The following is a 15,321-nucleotide window of genomic DNA, read 5'->3' as shown; positions in this document are numbered from 1 at the left end:
CAATATTTATAGTTATGTATTTTTGAAGCAATTTATTTCTATTTATAATCAATAATAGATAATAAATAAATATTTGTTATTATGTTTTTTTTTGAAAAATTATTTCCAACAAATTGTAGATAATACAAGGAGCAAAGAGATTTGATATTTTGAGTTCTATGCTTTGTCGACACCATATTTCTTTAAATACAACTTAATTTTTTACATGTTTATTATCAACAGTGTAGGTAAATGTTTAGATTGTATATTTTTAAATTTAGATTTAAGACAAATAAATTAATTTTTAAGTTAGCTTAGTTGTTTGAGTTATGAAAAGATTATATTTACTTAGGGTGGAGAGAAAACATATATAAAATTAATCAATCACCATGTATGTATTGTATTATTGTATAAAACTATTGTCTAAAGATTTGATGTGAAAAGAATCAAATTTAATGACGATACATCCTACACTATTACCACAATATGTGATTGAACTCACAACTTTTGTCGAGAAAAAATTGGTCTAAAATTCTACCCCCACCATACTGAACAACAATTTTGCCTAGGGATTTGGTCTAAAATTCTACCCCACCATATCAAACAACAATTTTGCCTAGGATACCTTCTCTATGCTATCAAATAGCATAGGAGATATCAAGGAGAGGTAGGCACAATATATCAATAAATATTAAGCTCTCCTCATTGAAGGTTTACAATTTTACAGTTTAGCATGATAGCAAATATAACATGGTGGGACATTGGAATTTGTGCATTATGATATAAAGCATTCCAAATTTATGATCATGGACTTTTTCCTATGCGTTAAATAAAAATGTTAAGCTAATAATCAAACAATGAAGTGCTATATAGAGGGACATCACAAAGAATTAGGATATTACACTTTTCTCATTGAACAACTTATGACCCAATAATGCTTTTCTCATTGAACAACTTGATGACCCAATAATGCATGGTGTGGATGGATTTTTTGGTTTTATGAATTACTTAAATATAGATGAGAAGGAATTTTTTAGTTTTGTGAATTACTAAAATATAGATGAGAGGGATTTCTAAGTTTAATGACATAAATCTAGTCCCATTTTGTAATAAGGATTGAGCACTTTACTCATAAATTAAAATGAGTTGCAATATACCATAATACAACTGACAATGATTATTTAATGATTTGCAATACACCATATTACAATTGGTAATGATCATTTGGACATTTATGGGATCATTTACTTGGTGTAATATCATCGTAAGTATCATCACTTACGAGAATTGGTGAACACTAGTTGTATAGATATCCTACATGTGTAAGATTGTTAATTATCATGGTTGTTTTGTTCATTGTATAAATGTCCTGCATGTGTAAGATTGTTAGTTATCATGGTTGTTTTGTTCATGTTAATGTGATTTTTTATTTAAAAACATATGCCTCTTACAATTTGACATAATATAATATTTTGTTTGAAAATATATAATGAAATTTGCATTATATATGAAAGGTTATCAACCTAAAATCAAATTACTTTTAAACAAGTTTTTCCTCGTTCTTCCTTCATGTGGATCATATTGCAATTTTCTCCTACAATGCTTTGATCTCATTTTGGTCATAAGTTCATTGATAGACACATAGTTATATGTTGGTGTTTAATAATATATGTTGTGTTAAAAGTAACACACTTGTCTTGTCTTAATTTATAATGGTTATGAGCCTCATATACAACAATAACAATGAAGTGTATTCTTGCTGATCTGGGATATAGAAATCCCAATAGTGAGAAACTCAGAGGTGGATCTTAGCCAGAACACCGTAGGCATCCTGTAAGAGTCCTGATGTCCCTCTTATACAAACACTATACAACAAGCAAAATTGATGCAGGGTATTATCATAGCAAGAAAGAAAAATTGATGGATAGTTTCGTGTGGACTCCGTTTAGGAATCCCACTGGACACATCATGTAATACTAACGCGCATCCTCTGAGGTCACCTCACATTAGGGTGAGGTATGGTCGTGGGCTCAACCAAAGACCTTACTCCCGTAAAACCCCTAAAGCTTGTCTTCTCCACGGTTAGTAATGACTAACTGAATAATAAATAGGGAGATGGGATGGTCGCACCCCGGAAATGATTATACCAATAGCTGGGCCCTCTCTGCATTGTTGTTATAAACACTTAACCCTTGTTAGAGGGGGGATGGGTTTAAACCCAGGGTTGTTAAAACCTATGGTAAGGCAACGAGCCTTCCATCCAGGGTATGGCGAGGGGAGGAGGCCAACCACCTGACCTGAGCTCGCCTCTAGTTTTACCCGATAGGGTTGGTAGCTAGAGCCGGCCTTGTAGCTGCTACGGGTTGGTAGCCATGAACCAACATGGTACTGAACTCACCTCCGTAGCTAGAGACGAGAGGTAGCTAGGGATATAAAAAACAATTAGAAGGCCTTTAGCCAGCTCAAATTGCTCATCCGTTAGGCTTGAACCAACATCTCTTCTAGAGAAATTCAACAATTCTAATTTAATAATCCTATGGGCCTCTCTTTGTACCTTTTGGGACAATTGCTAGTTTTTGGGACAATTTCTAGTTAATAGAGAGGAAAAATAGTCTTAAGAATAATTTAAATTAAAAAAATCACATAAATAAAATATATAAAAATAAATTTGGAAATAATAATAATAATAATACACCCATCCCGCCTTTCAAAAGATTCAAAATGAGGAAGAGCTAGATATTTAGATCCTCCTGAATTTGTTATTTATATAGTATATTTTTTTAAGAATTTGACATTGTGATCGCTAGACAACGAAAACCCAATACTACCAGTGTTTTATGTGGGTCCAGCCAAGGTCCACAAGTAAGCTTCATTATCAGTAATAGTTGTGCAAGAGCTGTGCAGGCCATTGCAGCGAGGAGCTTCATTGTATTATTTCGTATTGGGAAGACATGGTTTGGAAATAATTATTAAATGTAGTTTCAGCAATTTCGGCTGTTCCCGACAGTTCCAGTAGTTCTGGCAATTCCGACTATTCCCGGCAGTTCTAGTGGTTACAACTTTTCTCAGCAGTTCCAACTTCTACCCTCTACGTCAGCTTTCCTGGCAATTCCGGCTGTTCCCGGCAGTTCTGGCTATTCCCGACAGTTTCGACAATTCCAACAATTCCCGGCAATTCCCGCAGTTCCTGGCAATTCTCATAGTTCTGGCAATTAGAGAGGAAAAATATTCTTAAGAATAATTTAAATTAAAAAAATCACAAATAAAATATATAAAAATAAATTTGGAAATAATAATAATAATAAAATAAAAATACTCCCACCTCGCCTTTCAAAAGATTCAAAATGAGGAAGAGCCAGATATTTAGATCTAGTTATTTATATAGTATATTTTGTTAAGAATTTGACATTGTGATCGCTGGTCAACGAAAACGCAATACTACCAGTGTTTTAGGTGGGTTCAGCCAAGGTCCACAAGTAAGCTTCATTATCAGTAATAGTTGTGCAGGAGTGGTGCAGGCCATTGCAGCGAGGAGCTTCATTGTATTATTTCGTATTGGGAAGACATGGTTTGGAAATAATTATTAAATGTCCAGTAAAATCCCCATTCAGAATCGATGCTATGTTTTGAATAATTTATTATATCTGGAATATTTTTATTTGGTATCTAGGGTTTATCACAGTAAATTATTTTCAATGAATGGTATTATGGAATATTGGGCATAAATTTTTTATGAAATTTCTGAAATAACTTCGTTTATGACAAGGTTTTACTGCGTAAATTATTTCTTGCAAGTTTCAAGTTTTAATTCCAGATTATTCGACAACGACGTTACATAAATTCTAGAAATTTTCCTATTGAGATATATACCGTAGAAGATTTAAATTCTAAATTGTCTTATTAAGAGTAAAATGTCCAGCCAGAATACTACATCAAGATTTGAGATTGAAAACTAAAGGGTGAAGTTTGCAGGTGGGGAAAATAACTATAATTACAGTTGGAGATTGAAGATTTCAGTATGTGGGAAACTAAATGAAGTGTATTTGGTGGGTTGTAGATCTATTTAATATTGGAAATAGAAGACAACCGGAATAATGATTTTTCTTCTTCGAGCAACAAAGGATTGAGTTTCCATCCAGATAAAACAGAAAAATGTGAAAAGGGAGTTCACGACATTGCTGTAAGGGACTCGAGATCCTCCATATGCAATCAGTGTAGCCTAATGCACCGTTAATATGAAACAGAGCACTCTGCCATACTTATTTTCGTATGGTAAAACAGAGTATCATGTATGGTGGAGTTTTTATACCACTAGAAAATTTTCTTGACAAAAGGCCATGTGTTATTCTCTGCATTCTTTTTTATTTGTTCATTTTCAGATCATTTATATTTAGACCTTGAATGTAAGCATTATTTTTAGCTGTAACTTCTTATTTTAGTTGTTATCGAAACTTTTGATTTTAGGTGTCATTGAATTGTTATTAGAATTATTTATTAGCAGTAACAAAGAAATATATTCTGAGAACAATAAAATACAAATAGAGAATGAATACCACACTATTAGAAATGCAACTATCTCCATCCATGTTGAGGAAGCCATCACTCCGTTTGAATAACTTCATAGAATGAGTGGCTATAAGCCTATAACTTTTTCCTTAACATCCAATTTAGGTTAAAATTACTAATCAAATGTTGTCAACAGGATTTCCAATCCATTCCACATTATATGATCTGTTTGTAGATGTAAAACTATGTCCATTGCAAGATAATTGTTAATCAACTAAGAACCACTTTGTAGGAGCTGTATTCGTTTAGGAATACAACTATTGCATATTTATAAATGTGTTCCTTTAGGAACATCAACATGAAACATACAACTCCATTCTGTCTAAGCCTTGGAAAAGTACATCACTAACTTTAATATATTATGTTCTGTTCTTGAAGCCCAGTCCAAAATTTCCTACAAAGTAACTATATTCTCTCACAAGTATTTTAAGGGTCAAATATGCTAAAGGTGAGAATGCAAAAGATTTTTTGCTGCCTCAACAATGATCCCTTCACATCTACAAAGAAAATCTACAACATAAAATAATTATATCACCAAAATAGCCCACAAAATGTTAAGATGTGTCAAGGAATCTATTTGTGTCTGCTTCTGATCTTAGCGTGTAAAGTTCACCTTTACTCTGCAGAAGTACCATTAACTCTGGTAAATCTCTCTCCTTTTGTAACAAGGCTCTACAATGCAATATGAAATATTGTTACATTTAGATGTCATTTCATCATTGTAAAACGTCAGTGATAAAATGAAATTAGATGTCATTTCATCATTGTAAAACCTCATTGACAAAATAAAATAGAAATCACCTCTGTGTATCATTTAGCAACAAACAAAGAACTTCAGTGGAAGCCTAGATTTCACATATGATATATAGCTAGATTATTTGAAAAACAGTGTTAGAAATGAATTATAGGGTATGGTGACTTTGGGTCAACTTCTATATTCAGAGGCAAGACAGTGAACACAGATTTTCAAAAAAATAAAGATGATTTTTCACAAATTCAAAATTTGCTAGAGAAGGGCTAGTAATGCAGCTAATTTTATGTAAAAAATGATGCCTTAACCACGGTCATAGCAAAATAAGTACGTTTACCATTACAAGGAATCCATCTCGATGACGAATTCCACGATAATGAGAAATAGAAATTAATCTTTCAATGAATGCTCATTTTACCCGACGAAATTCTCAACAAACAACATGATCCTGACTCATTTCTGGTTAAATTTGGTTAATCTAAGACTTAGTTGACTCATTGACCTTTGTATTATCACTAATAACTAACTGATAACAAACCTAATGAAAACAAACCTGAGTAGCTTCTTTAAGTGCAATTCCTGAGATTTCGGGGTTTTTCAGAATAAATTGCGACCTCCAAGAAAAGGTCTATGGTCTTTGTTTTTCCCAACCATGAACATGTAATTTTCTTTTGAAAATAAATTTCATCAAGGTAAAAGGTGGCTGCAATTATATGAGAATCTAGAGCAGAGGAATCTAGAGTAGAGGAATTACAAGAGCAGGTATAGAATTGCTTTATGGGATTTGATCCCAAAATCATTGATTTGTAAATACATACTCAATGAAATGTTAATTGGTTGAAACCCTGCACAAATGTTTGAGATAAGAAAATAAGCCAAAAAGGTTGAAATACTTAATCGGTTTGTGGAAAACCTTGTTTTCTTGGACTGCATCATTGTGCAATTACTTTTCTTTAAATGTTTGTTTATATCTATATTACAAGTAACACATTGAATGTTTTATTTCATTTTATAGTAAGTTAATTACACAAAATCAAGAAACCTCTATATATGGCCAAGCATATACGAAGCTTGCTAGTGACCAAAGCAATAACCACCATGACTATCCCCTACAAATATATTTCATTGAAAACCATAATTGTATATTGCATTTAGAAAGTCAAAACATAATATTAGAAAACATGTTGATATATTGCTATTAAAAAGTTAATTCCATTAGAAACCATGATCTTATTATTATATTTTATAAAGAATGATATACATATATAGAATAATACTACATTGAAAACCATAATTGTATAGTGCGATTAGAAAGTCAAAATATAATATTCGAAACCATGCTAAATATGACATTACAAACCTTAAATGTCAAAGGGAGAATTTAGAAGTTGGAAATTAAATGACCACAGTGATTCCAAAGACCATGTCTATAGAGCCATTAAAAAACCATGGTCAATGCCAAATTAGGAGGCCGGAAGGCAAAATCAAAAATAAAAAAAATACCAAATCATTGCTAACATTACATGTAGCAAGAATAATAAAAGAACTTCTTCGTATCACATGGAAAACAGAAAACACAACATTATTTACAAGAAAAAATACTACAAGGAAAAATAAAATGAACAATCTAAGTCCATAAAGGTGTCAATTATAATCCCATTGGCTCACAATTTGACTCGGCTTCACTTGAGCACGCATGTGGCATAGGGAGTGATGAAACGCATGCTCCAATATTCAACTTCTAGGGTGAAAAATTTACAGACGTTTAAATAATGTGCACGGAAAATTGGCAGTAATGATAAATAAGAATGCCCAAAGAAATTGACGGGCAATGGCAATTTTATTTGGTGAAGTTTTGTGGGTCTTGGGGCAGCATTAATAATAGAAGGACAAAGCTAATCTCTATGATATTTACAGCAGATTAAATATTTCAACTACTGCAAATTAGGAGACGTTATTCCCAAGCAAGAAAAGAAACAAAATATCCCCAAAAACACTCAAACGAGCACCAAATTGAGGCATACTGAAGAATAGATAAAAAATTCCCATGAAATAAACCAGGGTCATTATCCTTCTTTTCGGTAAATTCATTCGCTTTTAAATTCATTAGCTTCGACTGCTTATGCTCTGATATAGAGAACCTTCCCAAGCCTAGGTTTGTGCTTCGTTTTGGAATTTTAAATATGACACCCACTTTTTGTCTCCACACAAATTCTATTACTTTAGCAAACTATAATTTTAGCATCCCAATCTTTGTTCCATGGCCGAAAATTTTAGCAGGCCTATAAATTGTATAAGAGATTTCGCGTGAGATATTCGTCTAACTTATTTATCAGCCTGACGTAGTTATATTGGTAACTAGTTTGGGCACAAGTGTGTGACCTGTTGCCAACAACAATCTCAAACTAATATATGCAAGCAAGTTTTGTTCATAGATTAACAAGAAGACAGAGCAAATATAAATGAACAAATTCTATACATGAAGAGTAATAGATATTAATTTCCAAATAGTACACAGAACAATGGGGGATTACACCTAAACCTTTTGCACCCAGGTTGGGAATAATCTTACTGACTTGAAATAACAATAACAATTGAAAAATATGGAACATTACCTTTAACTCCTAGAGTTAATATCTATAATAGCTTCTGTAATCATAAAGTTGTTTTGTTCATAGACTATAAGCCTCAGAACAAACAATAACAATGGCTAACATAGCCAAGCGCTGTACATGTATAAATGGAAAGGGATAGAATTGATGACAGGACAGGAGCAGTTTCGAATCCATCTGGAGAAGCCAAGCCAGACACGGCAACATAGCAGAACTATTTTGTACAAAAACCCTTTTTTTATGTATCAATTTCTCCTTGGACGATCAAGTTTGCAAAAAAACATCAGCGACTATTCAAGTAGCAGCAGCAGCAACAGCCCAGTAGGGTTTGGCTGGGGTACGCTTCAACATCTTCACTCCAAATGGATCCTTACTACTCTTTGACAACAACAATTTATCCCCAAAAAATACACAATATCAGAAATTTGAGATCGAATCTAGAGAAGTTGCAAACTTGAAATGACTGGTTAGGAATATTGGTACTACCTTGAGGCAGGTCCCACCATCAAGATCACAGATTGGGTACTTGCTAGGTCAGCAGCTGTAGTGATCATCACAGCAGGTGGCCGAATCAAGAGGGCAGCAGCCCCATGGATAGCAGTAGCCTTTGAAGTCATACATGCAGCAACAGGTGTTGCTCTGAGGGCAGGAATAATAGTTGTCACACATAGTGGGAGGCTTTATTGGGTTTGGGGGAGAAGGCCCAGGGTTTGGAGGGTTGGCACCATTCTTTACAGGGTAAGATGCCTCCATTGCTATACCACAAATACCTGTTGAAGCTTCTTCAAGGTTCCTCTGCAGTCTGATGAATCCCTCCTCTCCCCAGCTCTTTCCCCAAGAATTCTTAACAATCTAGTAGTTTGTGCTCGACTCTGACCCATAGCCCACCAGAGTCATGCCGCGGTCTAGCTGGGTTCCGCAGGTGCTAGTGAACACACCCTGGAGGTAGATTCCATCTAAAATTAATCAATTGGTAAAATCGCATGGCAAAAGCATTAATCGCGGAAAGATAAGCTTAGCCAATAGAATTTACAACATTTCAGGTGGTAAATTCCATGGGAACTAATTAATTGTTAAAGTCACATGGAAAAAAATTAATGGCATCAAGCGAAACTGACTGGCAAAGAAAATTTTAGGGGTTATCACATGTAGATTAATGAAGACGACTTATCCTAAAATGATGATTAATATTTGAAACGGTTAAATGATCATTCTTCACAAAATCAAGTGCTCACAGAGTCGTAAAACTGGAACTCCCTCCTGCTAGCTTCGATGGCAATGATAATTAGCTGATTAGCCGCAGCCTTCTTCGACGATTTCTCATCGTTTTCAGGAACATCTTCGTAGTCATCGATTGTCACCACATGGGCATGTTTCTACAGATATGCATGCAAATTTATCAGTGATGATAAACTAGAAAAATCAGCAGGTAGCGGGATCGAATCCCGCTTAAACAAAAGACCATGAGAATTACCCTGTAAGCGTCACATGATCCATCGTAGGCCGTGTAGGGGTAATCCTCCTCGCTGTCAAGTCCACCATTGTTTATGATAAACTCGAAAGCGTAATCCATGAGGCCACCGTTGCATCCTTGTTTGTAAGAAGTATCACAGTCCACCAGTTCTTTCTCGGACAGTGAAATCAAATCGTTGGTCACGATTTGATTGATTCCTTCAATGGCTGCCACAGTTGAGAACACCCAACAACTTCCTGAAAAAATCGAACAGAAAAAGTACAATACAGGGCATTTTTATGGTCTAAGGTCTGAAATTCAGGAGATAAAACTTCTCAAATAAAAAGTACTATACAGGGCATTGTTATAGTCTAGCTGACATTGTAATACTTATCAGTGCCGAGATCCTGGGCCTCGATACCCTTTGATTGGAGGTGTTCGATAAGGGAATCTTTGAGTGTGCAGCTGAAGTCATCAGCTCCTACAATGATCTTGAGAGGCTTATTGGCGTCAGTGCTTCCCATTTTCCTGGACCGCCAATGAGGAGGGTTTGGGAGGTTGGAAAAGCAATGAAGGGAGCGAGGGTAGTGTCGAATGTAGAGGGAGGAGTTTGTGCAGACAGGTGCATGAAAACCATGACAAGTAATTGAAGGAGACCATGATGAATATCTTGAAAATGCGCACAGAAGTCAATGGAAAGCAGAAGGGTGGCGCTTGTTCTCCGAAATTTCTGAGAATACAAAAATTGCACGACACATATGAACAATTTCCCGCTGAATGTGGACGCCAAGTGTCAACGTTAGAAACAAAAAGACGACGAAAGTCTCTTTCAAAGGAAGGCCTATCGGCCTAAAAAACCAGAACTGCCACCCAATTTAATGCGGATCATTGGGAAGGGATGGGTGTGGTCCCATGAGGTACGGGCCCGCCCCCCAACAACAATAAAAAAATAATATATGTTATATGTTGGGTAAGGTTTAGTTGGGTTGGTAAATGATTTGTAAAATATGGGTTTGATAAAAATAACCCATAACAATATTATGAATTAATTTTCCTTAAAACTTTATATAAATTGATTTTTTACCATTTGCTAAGGGAGGAGATCAGTGACACGAATTTCGAGACAAGGTGGTGGAACCTTGAGCACTTGGAAACACTGGTGGAACTTTGCCTGAGCAGAATTTTCGCAGGAGGGCGATTTTGATCCAGACTCAGAATTGGGCAAGTTTTATATGGATGTTGCACTTCTCGGCGACGAGAATACGTTGGCAGTGTTAGTTTCTACAACAAAGCTCTCCACTTTTCGAACACTTTTCAGCATAGAGGTATAATGCTCCATTTTGTAAATTGATGAATGTAACTTCTTTTGATTCCATTTTTTTAATGAATGAGTGCCTCCCCATTAATCGAGCAGGGCCTAGAGATGTAGTCCAAGAGGGATGAACTCCGTTATCAAACTTCTTGTCTTCTTGTCATGCTTATGTGTTTCTTCTTCTTCTTCTCACATGTGCACATTTAAGTTTCTCTTCGGTTAAGCTACAAACTGTTTATGTAATTCTTTTGATGCATCTATAAAACAAAAGATAACCTAGATCAGTTGGGTAATGTCCAAACCTAGGTAAAGGTGGATCAATATTATGGCTATGCCTAGATAAAGGCTTCCCAAGGGTAGGAGAATGATATCTACTATAGCCTTTGGAAGATGATTTGTCATACAATAAAACAGGACCACATAGAGACTAGGGACAACCAAACAAGGTCTAGGGTTTTAGGGTAATCTTCAACCAAATGCTTAGGTCAAGTAAGGGTGAGTGGAGGGATCAATAATAGATGAACTTCCTTTGAATTTTCAAGCGCAATAGACCTCTTAAATTGCCACTTACTTGGGGAGACCTATACCAAAACAATTTTGGGGCTAGGGATTTTTGTTTCTCACAAATCAACCATGAAGCAACTTCAAATATGGAGGGTTGTGAGAAATCACCCTAGCGCAGTTCCTGACCAACTCATTTTTCAAGATGATCACTCAAATGGAATTCGCTAGACGCCCTAGCTAGGCCATCTAGGGTTAGGGAAACAAATGGTTGAAAGGAAGAAAAATTAAATATTTAGGGTGATCACCAAAGGATTATGGATTAGTGCCTTGCCTTTTGGGAGAAATGGAGTCAAATGATCTTGAATAAGGCAACTCCGATGCTTCAAGGAGACCTTGAGGGACCTTCCTATCCTAATAGAAGATGGCTAACAAAAACCCTCAAGAATTTTATACTTCCAATACAATGTCTAGATGGAGTTTCAATGAATTAATTATACAATTATTCCCTTAGGAACATTCACTTTATCTTTTTCAAATGAGTAACACATGCAAAATCCCAATCAATTTTCAATGCTCCAAGCAACTTCATACTAATTAGGGCATATCCAATCACAATAAGAGAAATTTTCCACGCATTAGACATTCATTATGACATAGAAAAGCATTATAAAACACTTACAAGGCAAAGAAAGAGTATATCCATCCATCCAACATGAAAATAGAAGCTCCAAGAAGAAGTGCGAATTTAATCCAAGCATCAAAATTCATTTGAAAGCTCCAAGATTCGTCGAAACTGCAAATTTGAGTTCTCTTTTAGAGACAAGTCCAAGTCCAAGTGATAATGAGAGATCAAATGATCCTATATATTATCCTCTAAGGGATTCAAATGGTTTAACTTGGCCTAATAATTCCCCTAATAATAAAATAATGTGCAAAATAACCCTACTTTGGTGACAATCCCAAAAAATAGCTTCAAAACAAGAATAATTAGCCTCTCAAGAGGGCCGAACTGATAAAAAAGTAGTTAGAAAGGCCATGGTTCATAGTGGCATGCCCTTCCATAATGGGCTAATGTATAGGTGTCTCCATGCTTAAGAAGGAGGTCAATCAAGGACCCTATTAGATGGTTTAGACCTCTAAGGGAGTGACAGGTCCATGGTACATTTGTTAAATGATAGGTGTCATGTGAATGGTGGAGAAGAGTGGGATTGCGGGGGAAGGCTCCAAGCCATGTGCCATGGTACAAGGGTAGATATAATTAGAGAAGCCCACATATGGGTGTGTATATGTAGGAGGGAGCAATCGTGGTACATGAGTTACCCTAACCTTTAATTTTCCACCCTTCATCATATGCCTTCTGCCTTTTATTGATTTTTATTTTTATAAATGCTTGGGGCTCCAGTGAATGAGAGCATGATGTGAACGATATAGTAGTGAATACCCCCTATTGTCGCATAGAATGTCTAGGCACCATGATAACGCTCAAATCGGGGGTTGTCACCCTGATCCCTAATCTCTCCATTTAAGTTGTCTCCCTACAATAGGCTAAGGGGGGTAGACCCTATGGAAAAATGGAATGAAGAAGAACTAGTTGGGAACCAACCAATTCTAGAGACACAACGAGGCGATCAAGTACTTGATTAAGGTTTAGCAAGACTTAGGATTTGATTAGATTTTAAACAATTGATACCAGTGCCTTATGGCGTTAACGATTTTTCTAGGGAAATTAAGATCAAGTAATCGATTAGCAACTGCTGCTTAGATGAATGACTATCTTGTATGAAATGCAAATCCTAAAACTAATCTGAGATGCAAGAATCTTGGTTAATTTTAGTTTAAATGCCTATTTAAATATGAACCCTTCAATCCTTTTTGTGTTGAGCCTGATTTCATAGTAATTGAAAGAGAGAAGATAAGGAGAAGCACACTAAGGTGTGATTAACAATACCTCTTCTGAAATTCTAACATACCCGGTGCCTCCGGTGCTACAAAGAACTGTGGCTCTGGCGACTGCAAGATCACCGTTTTAAGTACTATTAAAACATGCTTCTCAAGAAAAGACGAATGGAGATCTATCTGTCTATCGACCAAGCTTATGCTTGGAAGTAAATTTTATCTATGCAAAGTTAACATATGCAAATGCACTGGAAGATGAAATGAAGTTAGACTCGAGGATGGGAAAACACTTATGTCACAAAAAGCCCTGAATTACCCAAATGAGAAGCTCACTTTATGGATGAAGGCTTAAAAGATAAACTCTTGAAGATATTACAATTAAAATCTTCCTAATACAGTTATAACTCAAAGAGAACAAAACTTCTTTGCAATTAATATCAATATTAACAAATGCTCAAAAATGTGCTTAGCTTAGGAGACAAAGATGCACAATCTATTGTAATTCCAAGACAAAATTCTTTAACAAATGCTTGAAAATATTTTCCAAATGTAATTAGCATTAAATAATTCAAGCAATGACGATCGATTTTAATAGATGCAAGATATTCAAACAATGTTCTAGCAATCAAATTTCAAGGGATCCAAATACTTTAAACAACCACGAAATTTAAATGCTAACCAGTCTCGATCCTAGATTTAAGATGATTTTCATTAACTGCCGATATCTAGATTTAATTAACCTTTTCAAACAGTCAGTATGATTTAAAATAATTATTGCACCTCGACCATAGAAAAACATGTATTTAATAACACTAAGGAACTTCAAATTCAAATCTTAATTATTCCTTACGCAATAACTAAAGGAGTAAAACAAATCAAGAGGTTAAAAAATCGAAATTTTTAATGGGCCATAGGCCACATTAAAAATTTTAATGTTTAAGCGAAAACCCCTTCAATTTATTTTAAACTCCTTAGTCACCAAAGCTTTTTTAGACTTTTGAAATTTTAAAATGTTTTAATGTTTTTAAGATTTTTTTTTTTAAATGTTCAGAACTTTTAATTTTGAGAATTTTAATTTTTTATTAATTTTTTATGAATTTTTTATTGATTTAAAAAAAAATCAAATATCAAAATGGTTGATTTTTTAAAAGTTTTCAAATTTTTAATTTTTGAAATTTTATATTTCTTAATCAAAATCAAAATCAAAAATAAATAAAAAGGGAAACCTGAAATCGAAACTAGACAAAAATGAAAAAAAAATCAAATAAAAAAATAAAAAGATTAAATCGAAACTTATTTCAAATGAAACCAAAAAAAAAACGTTATAATCCCTACTATATACAAACCTAAACTAAATGAACAATAAACTAATGAAAATAAAACCTAAAACCTAAACTAATGTACACATACATGAAATAAAATAATTTTTTTTTTTTTTTTTTTATTTTTTTATTGTTTTGCAGTTGTTGTGTGTTTGCAGGTTTGAAGCTCAAGGGATGGATGAGACGGAAGGGAGCAAGGAGCAGGGATGATGGATGCACAGGCTAGCAGTGAGGAGGGGTTTCGGAGCAACGAGGGTTTGGAGGGTGCAGATCAGCTGAAGATGCAGCGGAAAGGAGCTGGGCAGGAGGTCGAAGGAAGGGGTAGCATTTGAGCAGCAAACTTGTGTAGGTTTCGAATAGCTGCAAGGCAACACGCAGGAGAGGGATAGGAAAGGCTACAGATAGGTGAAGCACGGGTTTAGGTGATAAGGAGGAGCGGAGCAACAAGTGTCAATGGACAGAGGATTTGATGTATGTTTTCAGGTTGGAATTGCAATGAAGACATAGAGGGCAAGATATGGCAGCGTGCAGGCAGAAGGATGTGAGTTGAGGGACTACGTGAGTATGGAAGAGATGTGACAACTGCAATGGAGATGAAGAGGTTACGAATGGCAGTGTTTGGTGTGGGTAGTGCTGAGGAGTTAGTAGAGGAAGCCACATGAAGGAATGAAGGCAAACAAGCAGCAAAAGGGTTGGATGGAATATAGATCGATGAAATGGGACTATTAGAAATTTAGAAGAAGGGCAGCGAACAACCAAGAGAGAAAGTAGACAGGGGTAACGAGACCCAAATTTTTTCCAGATAAAGGTTTTTTTTTTAAACCCAAACACAGACAAGAAAAATAATTTCGAAATTTTCCAGAAAATGACAGTGAAAATGAATTCAAAATTTTCTATTTAGGAAACCCCAGGCAGCAGAGAAAATG

The 15,321-nt window shown here is 35.2% G+C and overlaps 1 pseudogene; it reads right to left on the bottom strand.

The window, feature by feature from the left end:
- Positions 1-8,202: 8,202 nt before the first annotated feature.
- LOC149173334 (cysteine proteinase mucunain-like) overlaps positions 8,203-15,321 on the bottom strand; it is a 51,419-nt pseudogene continuing 44,300 nt past the window's right edge.

Source organism: Pinus tabuliformis, chromosome 4_2 (genome assembly GCF_031772625.1).
Source record: "Pinus tabuliformis cultivar Carrire ecotype Pingquan chromosome 4_2, CPIR1, whole genome shotgun sequence".
Classification (NCBI taxonomy): Eukaryota; Viridiplantae; Streptophyta; class Pinopsida; order Pinales; family Pinaceae; genus Pinus; species Pinus tabuliformis.
Note: the sequence above shows the minus strand (reverse complement) of the source record. Positions and strands in the feature narration are given on the sequence as shown.